The 14,571-nt window shown below is 37.1% G+C and overlaps 1 protein-coding gene across 5 annotated transcripts in view; it reads left to right on the forward strand.

Moving 5' to 3' along the window:
* KDM4C (lysine demethylase 4C) overlaps positions 1-14,571 on the forward strand; it is a 286,486-nt gene that overhangs the window by 160,315 nt on the left and 111,600 nt on the right. The window lies entirely within an intron of this gene.

Below are 14,571 nucleotides of genomic sequence, written 5' to 3' on the forward strand. Positions count from 1 at the left end.
AGTCCTTCACATGCTAGGCTTCTAATAGCAAGTTTCTGCAAATAGAGGTGATCAGAGACTGTTAATATGAAGGCAGCATTCTTTGAAACTGTCAGCCATTTGCTATCATACTTAACAGTGTGCTTAAATCTTCACCAAGACTTTCTGGATTTTCTATTAATACAGAGTCCTTTGCCAGATTTTTATTTTTATTTTTTTTTGTACAGGATTACTTTGACATTAAATTTAGTATTTTCTTGTTATCACTGCATATGTTTCTTTATGTGCATGTTTCCTTGTGATCTGAATGTTTCTTTGACAGAGAAAGGATTGGGTTAATTGTTTCTTTGTGGTCTATTGCTGTCATATTTTTTTTTTAATCTTTTTTTTTTTTTTCCCCTTGAAGTCTCTCCCTATGTATATCTGATGTCTGACTATCCCTTATTATGATTTGTGCGTTTTTTTGTATGTGCGTGTGGAATTAATTCCTAAAGGTTTGAACAATGAGAAATACAGGGGACTGGGGAATCGGTCCCAGAAATTATAGCTCAGGCTGCCAGTTTAGAAAAATAAGTGCAGCAGTACAGTGTGAGTTGTATGTCACAGTCAAAATATTAATATCTTTTACGTAATGAACCTTGGTTTTATCATCAATGCTGGCATATTAGCTTGTGGTAATATTATTCTTCTGTATGTAATGCAGTTATATTTCTGCTCACTTAAGCAGTAAAAAAGCAAATTCAGCAGAAGGAGCAAGTATACCGACTTTGGATGCACACTGATTGGTCCCAGGGATTACTTTCCAGCAATATTTGGGCATGCAACATTAGAAACTGTTTTTAGATTCAAGCTGGCTAAAATTTTGCATTGCCCTAAATGATATAATAACAGTGTATAGATTTATTTCAGTGTGCGTTTCTTTGCATACAGCCTTTAGTATTTTAAGTATGAATCAGAAGTTCAAAGCCATTTTGCTTTCCTTACTTTGTAAGATAATAAAGAGAGAAAGCTATTGTGAATAGTAGCTTGGTCGAGTTTAGTTTATTGGTAAAAATGGCTAGTTTTAAAGCTGTAGTTTTCCTTCTGCTATAGCAAGAAATAAAATTCATTCACTTTTCATGTTCACTGTCAGCATCCTATGAGATATTCCTGAGCTGAAATGAGTAGTCAAGTTATATAAGGCATGTTCAGTAATGTCATAGGTAGGTTAAACATGATGAAAAAGGGCAAAATTACACTCATAGATGTAAAATATTTCATTTGCATTGGAACTTAGAATAGCAGACTTTACTTGAAGATTCTTACTTAAAACAAAAATGTTAACTCTTTTTCTCATGTTACTTCAGAGGTAGAGGGGAAATTGCTAACTGATTGATAAAGGCATGTTTATTGTTGCCACAGTAGTATATTGTAATTTGCAGTGCTTTCACTCCCATACTGTATTGATCTTGGTTTTAAGTAGAAATTAACTTCTTTAAAAATACATTGCTCTTATGTGGGCTTATTGCATTTTTTATTCTTCATAAGCTAGTGTTGAAAGAGACTAGCACTATTGAGAGTCTACAACTGCATCACTGTTGTAGAAAATTCATTTTTTGTCCATTCCTCTGTACCCACTTTGCTTAAATTCAATTTCTAGAATTGACTGTCATGCTTGAGAAAAAGTTCTAGCATTTATGTAGTGCGTGGTATCCTTAAGGGTCAGAATTTTACAAAATTGCAGCAAAAAATTAATAGTGATTTAGAAAAGGGAGGTGTTGAAAGGTCAAAGATAAGTTTTTGCTGAGTGTCAGTTACTCTTGTCAAACTAGCAGCTGATCTCCAGAAATGGCAAGAACTGACAACTCTTACTATAGCCACGGGTGGCTCTTGTCCCTTGACATCTTTCACAAGCAGAGCTAATCTGTCTTAGATTGGACACACAAATGCCAGAACCACTATTTTGACTGAAGAAGGAAATAAAAACCAGTTCCTCTAACCTTTATCCATCATTTGCTGGATGGTGGTGTATGTAGTGTTCATTAAGACCCATTGTCCCACAGATGAACCTTGCAACTCAAATTGAACAGCATTCTGAGCTTTAAAGTATACTTTACAGCTCGAAGGAGTGGATAGAATGGCAGTCTTAGATTAAGAGGCGTGTATAATTTCTTGTTACCGAATGTGCTAAAAGGAAAACGTTGTGCCTGCTGTATGAGTGCAGCTTTTCAACAGCCTTCTCCAGGATAGCTATGGAGTCAATAGGCAAACCGGATAGGAAATTGTCCAAGGAGACAGTTGTCTCTTCTGTATGCATATCTTCTGGAGTCAAACTTCTGTTTCTATAATTAAGGTCCAAAGAGAAACACAGAAAATGTATGGCTTGCATTTAAAGAGGATTACTTCCCTGTGGTATTGGTACAGAGGATTGTGTGATATATTATCCTAGTCCCAGGATAGTAGTCTTTTTTTTTTTTTTTTTTTTTTTTTTTTTTTCTGAATGAAAAAACACACCAAACCCTACAGAACTAGCATTGCCTTTGTCTGTCAAAATCTGAAGCTGCTTTGTAAAACATCAGTATTAGAAGTGACTTGATTTGAGTGCCGGTGTTGTTTTACTAAATGACTTTTCCTGACTCAGAAGTGCATATATTTTTTTTAACAGTACAAAAATAATGCTTCTTTAAAAAACAAATTACAAGAACTTAAAATTACAAATAAATTTTACATAGAAATTGATCCCTAAGAGAAACTGAGTGCAGTTGTTTTCTAGAGTATGTACTGTATACATTGTTGATGGAATATTTGTTTTAGTGATCAGTGTGGGGACCATTTTATTTTTAGGCAAGAGATGCGTGAAGATTTGGATAATTTTCAGTGTTTTTCCACTTTTATAGAAACACATATTGGCAAGTAAATGGGACATTTTAGAGTGTTTCAGAAATAATAAGATTTAGATTGTTAGCCTGGAAAATTCTTAGAAGGCAGAAGAAAATTTGAAAGAAAAAGCCTGCTATATTAATACTTTTACACTGATAACACTTGTTTTTCAGCTCTGATAGGGAACTAATAAAGGTAGAGAACACTCCAGTGTTGGTTTTCAGGGGTTGTTCCGTACGTGTCCAGAGGTTAAAGAGATATTAAATAAAAAGGAAGAATTAAATAAAATACTATTAATGTCTTTTTCTAGAGAAGCTTATGGATTTCATCAATTCCTTTATGATGCACTAATTTTATATTGTTGACATCATATTGAGCCACAAAATTGAGCACAGGAAGCTCCGCACCAACATGCGAAAGAATTTCTTCATGGTGAGGGTGACGGAGCACTGGAACAGGCTGCCCAGGGAGGCTGTGGAGTCTCCTTCTCTGGAGATATTCAAGGCCCATCTGGATGCCTACGTGGACAGCCTGCTCTAAGGAACCTGCTTTGGCATATGGTTGGACCTGATGATCTTTTGAGGTTCTTTCCAACCAATCCCTATGATTCTGTGATATAAACCAAATACTAAAATAAAGATATATGTGATCAGGTCTGAGCAGTGCTTAATTCTGTGAAATAAATGTAAATTGAAATATATATAGAGGATCATAGAATGGCTTGGATGGCTTGGAATGGAAGGGACCTTAAAGATCACCCAGTTTCAACCCCCTGCCATGGGCAGGGACACCTTCCACCAGACCAGGTTGCTCAAAGCCCCATCCAACCTGGCCTTGAACACCTCCAGGGATGGGGCATCCACAGCTTCTGTAGGCAACCTGTGCCAGTGCCTTACCACCCTCTGAATAAAGAATTTCCTCCTGATCTCTAATCTAAATCTCCCCTCTTTTACTTTAAAACCATACTCCTTTGTCCTGTCATTATCTGATTGAGCAAAGAGTCTCTCTCCGTCTTTTTTGTAAGACTCCTTCAAGTACTGAAAAGCTGCAGTGAGGTTCCCCCAGAGCCTTCTCTTTTTCAGGCAAAACATCCCCAGCTCTCTCAGCCTTTCTTCATAGGAGAGGTGCTCCAGCCCCTTGATCATCTTTGTGGCCCTCCTCTGGACCTGCTTTAACCCACATCCTTCTTGTGCTGGAGGCAGCACTCCAAATGGGGCTTCAGAAGAGAAGGGCAGAGCAGAGGGGGACAATCCCCTCCCTCGATCTGCTGGCCATGCCTCTCTTCATGCAACCCAGGCTGGAGTTTGATTAGTTTAAACGATCTTTAGTAAGCTCATGAAACTATGGCAAACTGTGGTGTTTCCGGTATTTCAGTAGTAAATCAGCAAGCATGTGTTGTCAATAGTAGTTACTAAAAATTGCAATCTAATTTTATCTATTGATCAAAACTTATAGTTGGTAAGTACAGTGACCAAAAGCAAATTGAATTGGATTGCAAATTAAAAATTTTGTTCATTAAAAAATTGTAAAATATTACATGAGGGAATGGAATAGAGAAAGCAGCTCATAATCAGTCTTTCATGGTACTGTAAATTAAAGCTTTTCAAAAGAGCAGATATCAGCCAGTCTTTAGCTTATAGTTTATTCTTTTGCACTGCCAGCTACATTTTTTGCTGATAGGCTATGCAGTAAATTCTAGCAGGTTTTCTTTTGTTTCTGTTTCGATTTTGATTACATGCTTCTTTGAACTAAATTGCAAATATGATGGCTTGTCTTTAAACTTGCACAGTGTAAAGACAGGTGAAATTACTGGAATTGCTATAACGTACATTATATATGAAAATGGAAATTTTAACACAACCATGCTATTTATATTTTGTGTTGGCAGTTCTTACTGCCAACTGCTTACTTATATGTGGTTTCTTGATTAGTGGGTCATACCTGAGGTTGGTTTTCAGATGTGTCTGTATTTGTGGAGTCACTAGGTATTTCATGTTTTTTAGGATCAGTGAAAATTCATTGCCTGTGTTTCAACTTATGTAGCCAGAATTAGTAGACATCTTTGAGAATATAAGTCTTAGCGGTTAGAGCTCAATTCTATATTTCACATTAACTAAGAAGTTGTGTAGTTATTTTGGGAACTCAAAGGATGAAAGGTTAATTTTTAACCCTTACATTTAACAAGTACTTTTGTGGTCCATTGTTTGAAGTAGAGAATTACTTTTTTTTTCAACAAGAAGCAAGCAAAGTATTTTTTTTTTCTTTTAATGAGAATATTTAGTCCTTTAAGAGTTTTTTTTCACAGATTATGTAGATGTGAACTGATTCTGTAAGTCATGAATCTTCAGAACTTTCTCAAAGTTAGTTAGTTTCAGGAACATAGTAATATAAACAGGGTTTTAGTAACCTTACCATTAAATATAAAAAAGATTGGGTTTTAGTACAGTCAATTAATCAATTAAAGTAAATTAATTAATTCTTTAATTAATAATAAAAAAATAATAATTTTAAGTATCAGCATGAACAGTGATTTGTTCTTCTGCCCATGAAAAATCTTGTCTGTGGTTTTACTATCCTTCCTTTTCAAAGTTATTATTGAAGCTTTGCCAGCCTTCGCTGATATTTATAATAACCCATCCCTCTTCTAAGGATAGTGGCTCTGTCTGCAGCCAGTCTTATCACTGCTTGTTCTTAATCACAATATAGGTTGTCTCTACTAGGTTCTTAATTGCAACTATTAAGGAATCATAAAACCTGTTTTTGCCAAAGTTATCATTGTTGCTTTAATGTATACCACTCACCATTGCGAATATCTTGCCAACTATACCAGTTAATGTCAGTCTAATATGCAGTGACCAGATTCTTTAAGATGTTCCACACATGGAGGGTTTCAAGCATAATACAACATTTCATTTGAAAACAGTTGATGTTACATGGGATTTTGATTTTGCGGAGTAATACAGAAATGTACTTAAGTCACAATGCAAATGCAAATTACTTTCAGCAGAGTGTAGGAAGTGTAATTGTTGTGGTTTAACACAGCTGGCAGGCAGCTAAGCACCACAAAGTCATTCTCCCACTCCTCCCACAGTGGGATGGGGGAGAGAAACAAAAAAGGTAAACATTCAAGAAATTGTTGGTTGAGGTAAGGACAGTTTAATAAGAAACAAAACAAAAGACAAAATAAAACAACAACAAACAAAAGAATAGTAGCAATGCCCCGCCAAAATGATGCACAATGCAGTTGCTCATCAACAGTCAACTGATGCCCAGCCAGTTCCCCAGCAATAGCAGCCCCTGCCCCTGGCCAACCCTCCCCAGTTTTATTGCTCAGTGGTGTTATATGGTGTGGAATACCCCTTCAGTCAGTTTGGGTCAGCTGTCCTGCTCATCTCCCAGCTCCTCATGCACCCCCAGCCTCCTTGCTGGCAGGGCATCACGAGAAGCTGAAATGTCCTTGGCTCTGTGTGAGCAAGGCTCTTCAAAACCTAAACCATCAGCATGGTTTTCATCCTAAATCTAAAACAAAGTAACACATCAGGTACTATGATGAAAAATTAACCTATCCCATCCAAAACTAGGACAGTAATACACAGTTCAATCACAATACCAAGTACAAATTATGTTGAGCAACATGTAGCAATTGTTATACACAGTTAAATCACAAACCAAACGTGAATTTCATTACAGGACTCTAATAACATCCTTAAGAAAAATCAGAGTATCCCAGTATCTAAATGTATCTTTTAAATCATCCTTTTAAAAGTTTTTTGAACTCTGATTTTTTCTGACTTCTCAAAATGTTTTGAAATCTACTGCAACTGGAATGTTGCAGCTTTTTGATATTTTACTTTTTAAGTAAATCACTCTATTATCTTTTGAGCTAAATTTTATTTAGTCCAGGAGCTGTTAGGTTTAGTCTCTAGTGCTCTGCTTCAGTTTGGCTGTCTTCACATACACTTTTTATGAGAACTGAAGCCTTAATTTATAATTCAGAAATTAAACTCCCTAACCAAGAATGTATATGTATTTTAGAGTACTGTCACAAGAAATTGAAGTCGTTACATTTTCATGTTTTGCTATGAAAGTTAGGCTTTCATACTGAAAAAAGAAAAAAAAAAAAGAAGAAACAGAATTTCTGAAATTGAGTTTGCTGATATACTGCAGGAACAGTGAAGTTCAAAATTCCAGGTCTTTCTCCCTGACCGAATTTTTTTTTATTAGTTCCTCCAGGACATTTGAAACTGCCCGTAATGCCTCCCAGGGCTCAGATTATGTTCAACTACCTGAAAAATAACAGATGCTGCTATGCTGTTCATTGCAGAGAATGCTGCTGTACAAAACCAGGAAACATCAGTGGAACATAACCCCAAGCAGCAAAATCATTGTTGTGATTGGCAAAAGCAAATTGTACTGTATTAGTGTCTATGGCTTTTCACATCTGCTGGGTTAAATCAGCAAATACTGGCAACGGCCCATTCTGCAAATGGCCCAAATGTTTTCCGTCTGAGAATCTGAGTTTAACTTAGTAAGCAAAAATCACTCAAAGCAATGGTATTGAGTGTTGGAACAAGTTTGTCACGAACTATTAAACCAATAACATTTGTGAGAACATTTATTTCATTCACTTACCCATTTGGAAAATAGCTCAGTAACTGTTCATACATACTGTTTTTTTTAGAAGGAGTTGTCTTTCTATGAAAACCCATTCTGGGGTATAGTTTGCATTTTTAGCTAGATATTTTGTTAATTTTTTAACTTTTCTTAGATATGTAGAGGGATACAGGTGTCTATAAATACTTGGTGACTGAAAACTGGTATATCCTGAATTACATTACACAGATAAACTAATACAATATAAATACTCTTTTCAAGTACAAATGTGGTCACAGGAACTAGAATGGAATTTCGCATTGGTAATCACCTTAATAGCATCAGTACCACTATGGCTGAATTATTGTATGATACAGTGAGTTTTATAACAACAGTTTTGCATTTATTTAAAGTCATTAATTGGCTCACCAAGTGTTTCTGTCTCTCTTTGAAGCAGAAAAGGACTACTTGCTCTATTCACACAGGAAACAAAATATTTAACCTCACTATGAATTTTATCTGGTAAAATAATACTACAACAAATCATTACAGTTGCAGTAAAATAAAAATGTCCCAGTACTTCATGAAAAATTGGAATCTCTAGCCACTGTTAGGGATGGTAGTGAGGAGGTATTTAAACATAAAGAAATATCCTGTATAATGTCATTCCATTAATACTTCAGGGGTATTGATCCATTGTAGACTTTTGTGTGAATATTCAGTCACAGACAGAAACATAGCAGAAGTTTAAAGCAACAGACATTGTTCATATGAGAGTCTCTTAAAAAAACAAAGGTTTGCATACTAACAGATTTGCATGGTAATGTCCCATTGAAAGGAGATAATGGACAGAAATGTCATCCACTTCACATGCTTTTTATCAAAGCATACTGACAATATACTTAATGATTTGTTGTTAAGGTGTATGAATAATCATGAGATATATAGTCAAAGGATAACCAGTAAAGGGTTTTAAGCATATGTTTACTCTAGCACAGCTCAGCTCTGTCTTTTTACTTGTACATACGATGCACAATACCTGTGCAACAGAACTCAATTTTATGTTTGTGACTGAGTCCATTACTCTGACCAAGTTATTTAAATGCATGCAATACCAAATTTACTGGAAGATATTTGATGTTACAAATTAGCAGAGTGATACAGCAATGTACTGAGATCACAATACAACCACAGTATAGCAATTGCAGTATACAGTTGGATCGCAGAAGAAATGTGTCTTTCACTACTGGTCTTTATATGGTCACTGTCAAGATGCTGGATGTCACCAGTAGCGAGAAAGCATTGCATGAGTTGAAGTCAGCTCAGACCTGTCACCGTCTTTGAAGGTCACTTTGCTCCGTGGTCAGCTCTTATACTCTGTGTAGGACAGAGCCACATACACAGTTCCTATATTCTGGTCTGGCTGGCTCAGGAAGACATTCACACTCTTCTCATCAGCTCAGGGAAAAACATTTACACGATGAGCTGATCCACCCAACTGATACAGCTGTTTATCTAAAACAAAGACCACCATCTGGTCCTCTTTATGTTGTGATAAATTCAGCTTCTTTTGCAACAGCTGTGGTCAGTCACTCCTTAGATTTTTTTCCTGAAATTCATGAGCGCAGAGCCCTTGCCCATCTCCTCTGAGTCTTCTTGCATTGTAGCAGTTTATTGACTGATAACATGATGCATGAAGGATAAATGTATAAATTAGAGGAACAATGCCCTGATTTACATACAAAATATGCCTCCATCATAAAGAATATTTCAGGAGAGACTGCAAGTGTTTGTTAGGCAGAATAAAAGAGTCTCCACTGCTTAAAGTCCTCTTTCACACAGGATGTCCAAAATTTCTTCTGCTGTACAAAATAATAACTGAACATGGAGCTCCTTTTATGTTGTTTAAAGACAAGACCGCCTTGTATTTTTGTTTCTTTGTTTCCTCCTTTGAATCAGAGAATTCTTGAAACTCTGATAGATAACCTCACATTTGTTTACTTTGAGTTACATATCCTTGTTAATGAACTACATCTTGTGAGATCCCTGTAGCTCTTATTCATTACACATGGGCAATTGAAGTTTAATTCAGAATTGTAAAGGTGATGGCTGGTTTGAGATTAGAGCTTATCTTAATGTACATTTACAGTAATGTTTTGAACTTTAAAAGGATAGTAGGTTGTAGAAGTTCTATGATATTTAACTTTCACAGAATGATTGAGGTGGAATGTCATCTGGTCCAAGCCCTGTGCTCAAGCAGGGTCTTTTAGACCTGGTTGACTAAGTCCATGTCTAGAGAGCTGTTTAATGCAGCACATACCTTTTTTTTTTTTAATATATATATTTTTTTTCGGTATTAGCAAGGGCACCCTACTGGCTCATGTTCAACTTGGTATCCACCAGGACTCCTCAGGTCCTTTTCTGACAAGCTGTTTTCCAGCTTGGTATACCCCAGTATGTCCTGGTGCCTGGGGTTGTTCCTTGCCACGTGCAGGACCTTGCACTTTTTGTTGAACTGCATGAGGTTCCTGCCTGCCTATTTCTCTGGTCTGTCAAAGTCCTTCTGGATGGCAGCATGGCCCTTGGTGTACTCCCAAGTCCACAGATGACAAAACTGAGAGGAGTGGGTGATACAAATCATTAATGAAGATGTTAGACAAGACTGAACCCAGTATTAACTCCTGGGGTACACTGCTAGTTACAAGCCTCTGACTAGACTGTTCCACTGATCACTAGCCCCCAGATTGCCTGCTCATCTGGCTCATAGGTTAGTAGATTGTTTACAAGGAACTGATTTATGGGAGTGTCAAAGGCCTTACTGCAGTCCATGTAGACAATATCCAATGTTCTGACAGCATCTACCAGACCAGTCATTTCAGTTTTACCTAGTTGGCCAAGCATGACTTTCCATTGATGAATCCATGGTGGCCAGCCATTAGTTCTGTGTCCTCCTTCTTGCCATTCTTGAAGATAAGAGTGACATCTACTTTCCTCCAGTCTTCAAGCACTTCTGACAATCACCATGATCTATCCCTCACTCTCGTAGTTGCATAAAACAAATATATGTCTAGTCTGCTTAAGATTTCCCTGACTGGATCCTCTTCCACCAAGACTAAATCTTTCTTGCTTCCTGTTATTCCTATAGTCTCTGGGACCTGTGTTGCCTGAGGGTTAGGCTTGTTATCACAGACAGAGGCAAAGAAGCCATTCGGTACCTCAGACTTTTCCCTGTCCTGTGTGGGTACTCCATCTTGTTCAGCTATGGGCCCACATTCTCTCTAGACTTCTTTTCTCCCCAGTGTACTTACAGAAGCTCTTCTTGTTGACTTTGTCATCCCCAGCCAGTTTCTGTTCCACTTGGGCCTTAGCTTTCCTAACTTCACTTCTGGATGCTCAGACAATGTCTTTGTGTTCGGTCCAGGTTACCTGTCCTTGCTTCCACACTATGTATTCTTCCTTCCCGTGTTTGCATTTGGCCACATGTTCATCTATGCAGGCTTCCTGGCATTTTTGCCTGATTTCCTCTTTTGGACATCTTTTGAGCTTGGAGGAGGTGACACTTCAATATTAACCAGCTTTCTTGGGCCCCTTTTCTTGTCAGGGCCTTATCCCATCTTCCAAGTAGATCGCTGAAGTGGCCAATGTTCATTTTTGTGACCTTGCTTTTCACCCTTCTCCATGCCCTTAGGATCTTGAACTCTATTGCAGCCAAAGCTGTCTTTGACCTTCATTTTCCCAACAAACCCTTCGTTATTAGTGAGTGGAGGTACAACAGAGCTCCTCCCCTTACTGGCTCCTCTATGACCCAAAGGAGGAAGATACTGTCAGTGCACTCCAGAAACATTGACTGCATATGTCCTGCTGTGGTGATCCTTCAACTGATATCAGGGTGGTAGAAGTATCCCATGAGGAACAGGGACTACGAATGTGATACTGCTACTGTCTGTCTATAGAGGGGCTCAGGCACTTGTTCTGCCTGGTCAGGTCTCCTGTAGCAGGCAACCACGATAGTGTCACCTTCACATGTCCTCACTTAAATGCTAGTGCATAAGCTTGCAGTTGCTGTTGTTTTGTTTCCTGACTGTGTTTGATCTGTTTTAGCTATGATTTCAAGGAGTTGTGTCTACGTAGATGTTCTTAACGATGCAACTACAAGTCTTTATTTTTCTTTCTTATACTGAATCATTTTAAAATCTTTTAAAAATTTAGTTTAATTGAATTTTTATGTGTTGCAAGATGTTGTGTAAATAGTCCGTTTTAATGTAAAATAGTTTATTTTAGTGTAGATTATTTAGTTTTTATTCTATATAATTCCTCAAGCATGTAAATTTGCGTATAATAAAGGCTTCATGTGGTAACCAGAGGAATTTCAGTTTTGCAGTTTACATAAATAAACTATCTACTGTATCTTTGTAGTTACAGAATTTTAATACATACTGAGAAAGCGTTCTAGGTTCTTCTCTTGGTTTCCCTTCTAAGTGAGGAATGAATACATAGATCTTACTATAGTCAGCCTGTAATCATGGTGCCTTATCTACAGAAGATCTCCTGGACAAATAGCCTCAGAGAAAAAGAGAACTTAAATGTAAGAAAGTGAATCATATAATTACAGATCTCTCTCATTGTTAAGCAATTTTGAATTTGTGTAAGTTGCACTTATATTTCAGATTTAGTGTAACATTTACACTTGAACATTGGATAGCATTCTGTATAGAGAAGGCATTCTGCTAAAGAGATGTTTATTTTTGTAGCTGACATGACAGCTTGAATTTTTGATATAATATTTGTTGCTATGGGAATAAATACTATATCTAGAGTGTTATGATTCAGATGGAGATCAAACAACAGGAATAGATAGATCAACTGAAGACTTTAAAGATGGTTCTTTGAGTATTTTTCAGAGTGTTATGGCTGAGAATTTGGAATCTTGAAAAGTGCTGTCAATTGAGCAACTAATGTATATTCAATTTCCTTGTCATGGCTAGCAGGTGCAGCTCCTGTATTTTATTTCCTCTGACAGCAAGATGTATTCTGTAGTATGTGTAAGTTGATTTGACTTTTCTTTACCAAAGAGTGTCAAGAATGCAATATTCACTTTTGTTTTGATTAATTCTTAATTTGGAATGTAAGTTGTAAAAAGCAAATGACACATCTGAGTTCTTACCAGGGGATTCTGATAAGCACCCATTCAGAATCCTACTCATGTACTTACTGCCAGTTAGGAAGTGTCAGTGATTTGATCCAGGTGACAGCAGACATGAAAATCAAGACAGATTGCTTAGCTGAATTTCATGTGTTTTTATAAAAGAAATGCTCATTAGAGATACACTGTATACCAGAGACTGTATCCAATATCACAGCACTGGCTGATCTGAATCTTTCAGATTATCTATTTGGGCCATTGGTAGCTGCTTTTAGAGCAAGGCCAATGTATCACAAAGCAATTTGACTGAATAATGACCTGAATAATGGTGTTGATGGTTGGCATTGTTGCATAAGTGATCATCAAACCTTATTCTCACAGCACTCAGACAACATTCTCAGCTTCTTGCAGAAAAGCACCAATATGTAAGATTTTTAGTGAAGTGTCATGCTCATAAGTGCTTCATGAAACATTATGCACTGGTCTTGGAAAGTAGATGTGATTTTTGGAGGGCAAAGTTTGGTTTTGTCAAATCTTCAGTGTTAAGAAACTGCACTGATAGGTAGTATGACAGTGGAGATTCTGAAACTTTTTAGTCGGTGTGAACACTGCAAATTGTTTATCACAGAATCACAGAATCATCTAGGTTGCAAGAGACCTCCAAGATCACCTAGTCTAACCTCTGACCTAACACTAAAAGTCCTCCACTAAACCATATCACTATGCTCTACATCTAAACATCTTTTAAAGACCTCCAAGGATGCTGACTTAACCACATCTGTGGTTAAGCCCATTCCAATGCCTTACAACCCTTTCGGTAAAGAAGTTTTTCCTAATATCCAACCTAAACCTTCCCTGGCGCAACTTGAGCCCATTCCCCCTCATCCTATCACTGGGCGTGTGGGAGAATAGACCAATCCCCACCTTGCTACAGCTTCCTATAAGGTACTTAGAGAGAGTGATACGGTTGCCCCTTAGCCTCCTCTTCTGCAGGCTTTTCATTCTTTGAGGATCCTCAGTTGAAATGGATTTTGAATGGAGTGAAACTGGAGGTTGCAGTTGTCTTGTGTCCCTTTTACCATTGCAGTAAGAGTGTAAGGAGGTGCTGATACCCTCTGTGCCTCTAGCAGATATATCTGGTCAAAATCTGAATTCACTTGAAGCACCCTGAACCTCCCACTCAGACCAATGTGAGTCAGGAAAGTAAATCTATTTTAGGCCAAGTCACTGATTGCTCTTCAGTTATGTAGTAAGTAATGGAAGGAGTCAATATACAGAATAAATAGCAAAATAATTTCTACAAAAGTACAAGTTTTCCATGTTTTTAGGGGGAAATTAACAGTATTTTGGAATTATCACATGAACAAGTAAAGAATGGCTGTAACATGTTCCAGGACAATAGCATTTGTTACGTCAAGTGATTTTTACACTGCTTTTTTTTTTTTGTTCAAACTGTTTGGAAACTGTTCTTTATTTTCTTGCCCATTTGGATAACTAGACTCTCAGTTTTTATTCATGCTATATAACTTGTCTGACTTAATGGAAACCAGGAAGCTAACTACACCTGTACCCGCTAGGAAGCTAACTTGCAAATCCTTCCTGTAAATGCTCTTGGTGTGTGTTTGAAAAAGTAAACAAAGTGATATTGCTGATATTCAATTTATGAAGAATATTTATGTATAAGATTGCATTTTCTACCTGGTGAGAAAGTTACTGAAGGCAACATTGTCATATTCTGTAATGGGAGTCACGTACTCTAACTTTTTTTAATATCAATTTTATTTGACATTTTGTGATTTTGGTGTGTGGGTAGGTGAATATTGATTGTGAGGAGATGAAATAATATTTCTGAAGCTCTTGAAAGATGATAAATTAAGCTCAGGGTTGCCTAGCAAATTCTTGGAGAGAACTGAGAATCATAAAACATACAGCAGTGACAATAGAGGATCAGAAACGTTATCTCTCTCTCTCAAGAACATCCTTTCTCTGCAGTCTTG

Source organism: Aythya ferina (assembly GCF_964211825.1).
Source record: "Aythya ferina genome assembly, chromosome: Z".
Taxonomy (NCBI): Eukaryota; Metazoa; Chordata; class Aves; order Anseriformes; family Anatidae; genus Aythya; species Aythya ferina.